Genomic DNA, 7,043 nt, shown 5'->3' with positions numbered 1-7,043 from the left:
TTGCTTTGCATAAAGAATGCCTTACCCGCCGCTATCTTCTTCATCGCTTCAACTTCCTGGAGGGCTTTCTGGGCTTCGGCCTTGGCAGACTTGGCGCTTTCAAGGGCCGCTGTGAGCTCGGACTCTCGCATCTTTGAGTCAAACTCCAAACTCTCATGTTTTTTTCATGAGAGCCTGGAGCTCTTGCTGCACCTCTCCAACCCGCGCCTCATGTTTCTCCCGCTCGGTGCGCTCCGTGGCCGCCTTCTTTTCGGCCTTGGAAAGCGCTTGCTTAAGGGTCGCCACCTCAGTCGTGGCCCCTAGGACACCAATAGCGATCCTGTCATTTTTTGCAACTGCATCTTTTTAAATATACTCCACAAGGTATTACTTACCTTCTTTTTCCTCGAGCTCCTTTTTAGCAAGGCCGAGCTCTTGCTCGGACCGCTCGAGGCTCTGCTTCAGCGCATCCACCTCCGCAGTCAGTGCGGCAGAGGCCAGCAGCGAAGCCTGCATACGCATATTGACTTAACTATGTTAGACTCCTGCGAATATTGTTAGATCCTCTATTCGGCTTTTCTTTCCGAACGCCAAACAGAGCATCAGGGGCTACTGTCTATGCGGTAATATTTTCACATATTTTTCACATACCTCAAAGCCTGTTAGCAGGCTGGCACAGGCTTCAGTCAGCCCGCTTTTGGCGGACTGAACCTTCTGGATCACCGCACTCATAATAGTGCGGTGCTCCTCGTCGATGGAGGCGCCGTTAAGCACCTCCAGCAAATTATCCGGTGCCTCCGGTTGGACGGAGGTCACCGGTGTCGTAGGCTTGCCCTTCTTACTAGGGGGCGCCTAACAGACTCCAGAACCATTGAAGGTTCCGGTGCGGTGTCCGGCCCAGGGCCGGACTTAGAGCCCTTGGGGTTTTTCCCCTTTGCGCCTAGAGTCCAGGAGATCACCTTGCGGTGCCTCCAGGACCACCTCCTCCTGGCTTGGAACCTTTTGGGACAACACCTCGGCGTCGTCCGTAGGGCGGGGGGAGGTAGCGGTCGGAAGTGAAAAACTATTCACATCCGACGAATCCAGGGAGCCGCTCGATGACACGTCGAGCCGAGCTTTGGGCGGACTGCATAATTATATTCGGCGTCAGGAGAAGCTGTGCAATAAAGGAACGCCATGAGTCACTCAGGTATCCGAATACTTACGATTTTGCCAAGGGCTTGGCCCTGAGCGGCCACTCCTCTTCGCCGTCGTCGGCGTTGGTGGAGTAGTCCGTAGGGAGGGTCCTCCCTTTCTTGGACCCTCCGGCCTCCCTAGTTGGGGTGGCCTTCCTTTTCTTTTCCCCCCTGCTGGGGAAGAAACCTCTCTTTCCTCCTTCTCGTCTTCGTGGGAGGAGTGCGCCTCGGAGTCATCGGACGATGAGTCCGACTCCACCGGGCGCCGGGAACTCTTCCGGGTTCCCGTGGCCTTCTTCTTGGCCTTCTTCTCCGGCACCACGTAAGGTGCCGGAACCAGCAGCTCCGCCAAGCGGGTGTCCGCTGGGTCTTCGGGCGAAGGAGCCGGACAGTTGATTTGTTCGGCCGTCCTATGCCAGTCCTGTCAAAGGCATGGGGGCTTAGATCCCGCATAGAGTCAAACTATGAAAGACAAATATCCTGTAAGAGGTAAAAACAGCTTACCGCGTTGGCTTGACGCTGCGCACTGAATCCGCGATCCTCGGTAGTGGATGCGGGAGCCTCGGCGCCCTTGAATAGAACCTTCCAGGCATCTTCGTACATTGTGTCGAAGAGCCTGGTCAGAGTTCGGTGTTGGGTCGGGTTGAACTCCCACAAGCTGAAATCCCGTTGTTGGCACGGGAGGATCCTGCGGATGAGCATGACCTGGACTACGTTAACAAGTTTGAGCTTCTTGCTCACCAGGTTTTGGACGCATGTTTGGAGTCCGGTCAGCTCTCCTTGTTTACCCCATGGCAGGCCCTTCTCTTTCCAGGAGGTGAGCCGTGTAGGGATTCTGGAACTCAGGGGCTGCGACCCATTCAGGGTCACGTGGCTCGGTGATGTAAAACCACCCCGATTGCCACCCCTTTATGGTCTCCACGAAGGAGCCCTCGAGCCATAGGACGTTGGGCATCTTGCCCACCATGGCGCCTCCGCACTCTGCCTGGCGGCCACCCACTACCTTTGGCTTGACATTGAAGGTCTTCAGCCATAGGCCGAAGTGGGGCTGGATGCAGAGGAAGGCATCGCACACGACGATGAACGCTGAGATGTTGAGGATGAAGTTCGGGGCTAGATCGTGGAAGTCTAGGATGTAGTAGAACATGAGTCCCCAGACAAATGGGTGGAGAGGGAAGCCTAGTCCGTGGAGGAAATGGGTGAGGAACACCACCCTCTCATGGGGCCTGGGGGTGGGAATGAGCTGCCCCTCGTCTGGGAGCCGGTGCGCGATGTCGTCAGACAAGTATCCGGCTTTCCTCAGCTTCTTGATGTGTCCCTCCGTAACGGAGGAGACCATCCACTTGCCTCCCGCTCCGGACATGGCTGGAGAAGGTTGAGGTGGGGAATGCGGACTTGGGCGCTGGAGCTTGAGTGCGCGAAAATGGATGAGCAAAGGAGGAAGAAGGCGTGGATGGAAAGGCTGATCCTTATCCCCTTATATGGGCGGACGAAACTATGCGTCCCCACCAGCCTGGTAAAACTCGCTTATCTCCCAAGCGTTGTAATCATGGCGCGGTTGGGTTACCCACGCCCGTATTGATGAGAATCCCGGGATAAGGGGACACGATCTCTGCTTCGACAAGACGTGCCAAGGAAACCGCCTCGCAAAACGCGCTGAGGTGGGACAGTAAAAACGGTTCAAATAAAGGCTTGGCTGTGGCGTGATGACACGCTACGGAATACGTCAGCAGATTAGATTTGTGTAAATATTATTCTCTCTACGACAGTATGTGGAACTTATTTTGCAGAGCCGGACACTATCCTTGTGTTCAAAATCTTCTATGAATTATTAGGAGGAGGAACCCGCCTTGCAATGCCGAAGACAATCTGCGCGCCGGACTCGTCGTCATTGAAGCCTGGTTCAGGGGCTACTGAGGGAGTCCTGGATTAGGGGGTGTCCGGATAGCCGGACTATAACCTTTGGCCGGACTCTTGGACTATGAAGATACAAGATTGAAGACTTCGTCCCGTGTCCGGATGAGACTTTCCTTGGCGTGGAAGGCAAGCTTGGCAATACGGATATGTAGATCTCCTCCCATTGTAACCGACTCTGTGTAACCCTAGCCCTCTCCGGTGTCTATATAAACCGGAGGGTTGTAGTCCATAGGACGAACGACAATCATACCATAGGCTAGCTTCTAGGGTTTAGCCTCTCTGATCTCGTGGTAGATCTACTCTTGTACTACCCATATCATCAATATTAATCAAGCAGGATGTAGGGTTTTACCTCCATCAAGAGGGTCCGAACCTGGGTAAAGCATTGTGTCCCCTGCGTCCTGTTACCATCCGGCCTAGATGCACAGTTCGGGACCCCCTACCCGAGATCTGCCGGTTTTGACACCGACACCCCCTCTCTTGTGGAGATCTATTCGATGTAATCTTCTTTTTGTGGTGTGTTTGTTGAGACCGATGAATTGTGGGTTTATGATCAAGTCTATCTATGAATAATATTTGAATCTTCTCTGAATTCTTTTATGTATGATTGGTTATATTTGCAAGTCTCTTCGAATTATCAGTTTGGTTTGGCCTACTAGATTGATCTTTCTTGCAATGGGAGAAGTGCTTAGCTTTGGGTTCAATCTTGCGGTGTCCTTTCCCGGTGACAGTAAGGGCAGCAAGGTACGTATTGTATTGTTGCCATCGAGGATAACAAGATGGGGTTTTCTTCATATTGCATGAGTCTATCCCTCTACATCATGTCATCTTGCTTAAGGCGTTACTCTGTTTTTAACTTAATACTCTAGATGCATGCTGGATAGCGGTCGATGAGTGGAGTAATAGTAGTAGACGCAGGCAGGAGTCGGTCTACTTGTCTCGGACGTGATGCCTATATACATGATCATACCTAGATATTCTCATAACTATGCTCAATTTTATCAATTGCTCAACAGTAATTTGTTCACCCACCGGAGAATACTTATGCTCTCGAGAGAAGCCGCTAGTGAAACCTATGGCCCCCCGGTCTATCTTCATCATATTAATCTCCTAGTACTTAGTTATTTACTTTGCCTTTATTTTACTTTGCATCTTTATCATAAAAATATCAAAAATACTATCTTATCATATCTATCAGATCTCACTGTCGTAAGTGGCCCTATAGGGATTGACAACCCCTATTTGCGTTGGTTGCGAGGATTTATTTGTTTTGTGCAGGTGCGAGGGACTCGCGCGTAGCCTCCTACTGGATTGATACATTGGTTCTCAAAAACTGAGGGAAATACTTACGCTACTTTGCTGCATCATCCCTTCCTCTTCGGGGAAAACCAACGCAGTGCTAAAAGAGGTAGCAAGAAGGATTTCTGGCGCTGTTGCCGGGGAGGTCTATGCAAAAGTGAACATACCAAGTACCCATCACATACCCTTATCTCCCGCATTACATTATATGCCATTTGCCTCTCGTTTTCCTATCCCCCACTTAACCCTTGACGTTTTATTCGGCCTCTCTCTCTATCCACCTTCTAGTTCCTATGAAAATAATGATGAAGATCTAAAAGTTATTGATGTGTCCCCTATTAAATCTTTGTTTTGCAATATGAATCTTGATAATGATGGGACTGAATATGATCCAACTTTACCTAGAAGGCGTTCCAAGAATTCTGAATCTTTTGGTCTTGATGCTAAAATTGATAAAAGTGGGATTGAAGAAATTAAAACCCTAGATGTTGCTAAACCCACTATTATGGATTTCAAGGAATTTAACTATGAAAATTGCTCTTTTATTGATTGTATTTCCTTGTTGCAATCCGTGCTAAATTCTCCTCACGCTTATAGTCAAAATAAAGCGTTTACTAAACATATCGTTGATGCCTTGACGCAATCTTATGAAGAAAAACTTGAATTGGAAGTTTCTATACCTAGAAAACTTTATGATGAGTGGGAACCAACTATTAAAATTAAAATTAAAGGTCATGAATGCTATGCTTTATGTGATTTGGGTGCTAGTGTTTCCATGATTCCAAAGACTTTGTGTGATTTGTTAGGTTTCCGTGATTTTGATGATTGCTCTCTAAACTTGCACCTTGCGGATTCCACTATTAAGAAACCTATGGAAGAATTGATGATGTTATTATTGTTGCAAATAGGAATTATGTGCCCGTAGATTTTATTGTTCTTGACATAGATTGCAATCCTTCATGTCCTATTATTCTTGGTAGACCTTTCCTTAGAACGATTGGTGCAATTTTTGATATGAAGGAAGGAAATATTAGATTCCAATTTCCATTAAGGAAAGGCATGGAACACTTTCCTATAAAGAAAATTAAATTACCTTATGAATCTATTATGAGAGCCACTTATGGATTGTCTACCAAAGATGGCAATACCTAGATCTATTCTTGCTTGTTATGCCTAGCTAAGGGCGTTAAACGATAGCGCTTGTTGGGAGGCAACCCAATTTTATTTTTATTCCTTGCTTTTTGCTCCTGTTTAGTAATAAATAAATTATCTAGTCTCTGTTTTGTTTGTGTTTTTTGTGTTTAATTAGTGTTTGTGCTAAGTAGAACCGTTGGGAAGACTTGGTGAAAGTCTTGTTGAACTTGCTGTAAAAAACAGAAACTTTAGCGCTCACGAGAACTGCTGTCATTTTTATTTGGAAAGTGATATTTAGTTAATTCTCTTTGAAGATGATTAATATATAAATTCCTCACGTCCTCAATTTATTTTAGAATTTTTGGGGTTCCAGATCTTGCGCTAGCTACAGATTACTACAGACTGTTCTGTTTTTGACAGATTCTGTTTTTCGTGTGTTGTTTGCTTATTTTGATGAATCTATGGCTAGTAAAATAGTTTATAAACCATAGAGAAGTTGGAATACAGTAGGCATAACACCCATATAAATAAAGAATGAGTTCATTACAGTACCTTGAAGTGGTATTTTGTTTTCTTTCACTAACGGAGCTCACGAGATTTTCTACTTTAAGTTTTGTGTTGTGAAGTTTTCAAGTTTTGGGTAAAGATTTGATGGATTATGGAACAAGGAATGGCAAGAGCCTAAGCTTGGGAATGCCCGTGGCACCCCCAATATAATCTAAGGACACCTAAAAGCCAAAGCTTGGGGATGCCCCGGAAGGCATCCCCTCTTTCGTCTACTTCTATCGGTAACTTTACTTGGAGCTATATTTTTATTCACCACATGATATGTGTTTTGCTTGGAGCATCTTGTATGATTTGAGTCTTTGCTTGTTAGTTTACCACAATCATCCTTGCTGTACACACCTTTTGAGAGAGCCATACTTGATATGGAATTTGTTAGAATACTCTATGTTCTTCGCTTATATCTTTTGAGTTATATAATTTCGCTCTAGTGCTTCACTTATATCTTTTAGAGCACGGTGGTGGATTTGTTTTATAGAAACTATTGATCTCTCATGCTTCACTTAGATTATTTTGAGAGTCTTAATAGCATGGTAATTTGCTTAAAATCCTAATATGGTTGGCAGGCAAGATTAATAATAAAACTCCCTTATGAGTGTGTTGAATACTATGAGAAGTTTGATACTTGACAATTGTTTTGAGATATGGAGATGGTTATATTAAAGTCATGCTAGTTGAGTAGTTGTGAATTTGAGAAATACTTGTGTTGAAGCTTGTGATTCCCGTAGCATGCACGTATGGTGAACCGTTATGTGATGAAGTCGGAACATGATTTATTTATTGATTGTCTTCCTTATGAGTGGCGGTCCGGGACGAGCGATGGTCTTTTCCTACCAATCTATCCTCCTAGGAGCATGCGCGTAATACTTTTCTTTGATAACTTGTAGATTTTTGCAATAAGTATATGAGTTCTTTATGACTAATGTTGAGTCCTTGGATTATACACACTCTCACCCTTCCACCTTTGCTAGCCTC

This window comes from Triticum urartu, chromosome 2, assembly GCF_003073215.2.
Source record: "Triticum urartu cultivar G1812 chromosome 2, Tu2.1, whole genome shotgun sequence".
Classification (NCBI taxonomy): Eukaryota; Viridiplantae; Streptophyta; class Magnoliopsida; order Poales; family Poaceae; genus Triticum; species Triticum urartu.
The sequence above is the reverse complement of the archived record's forward strand: the minus strand, read 5'-3'. Positions refer to the sequence as shown.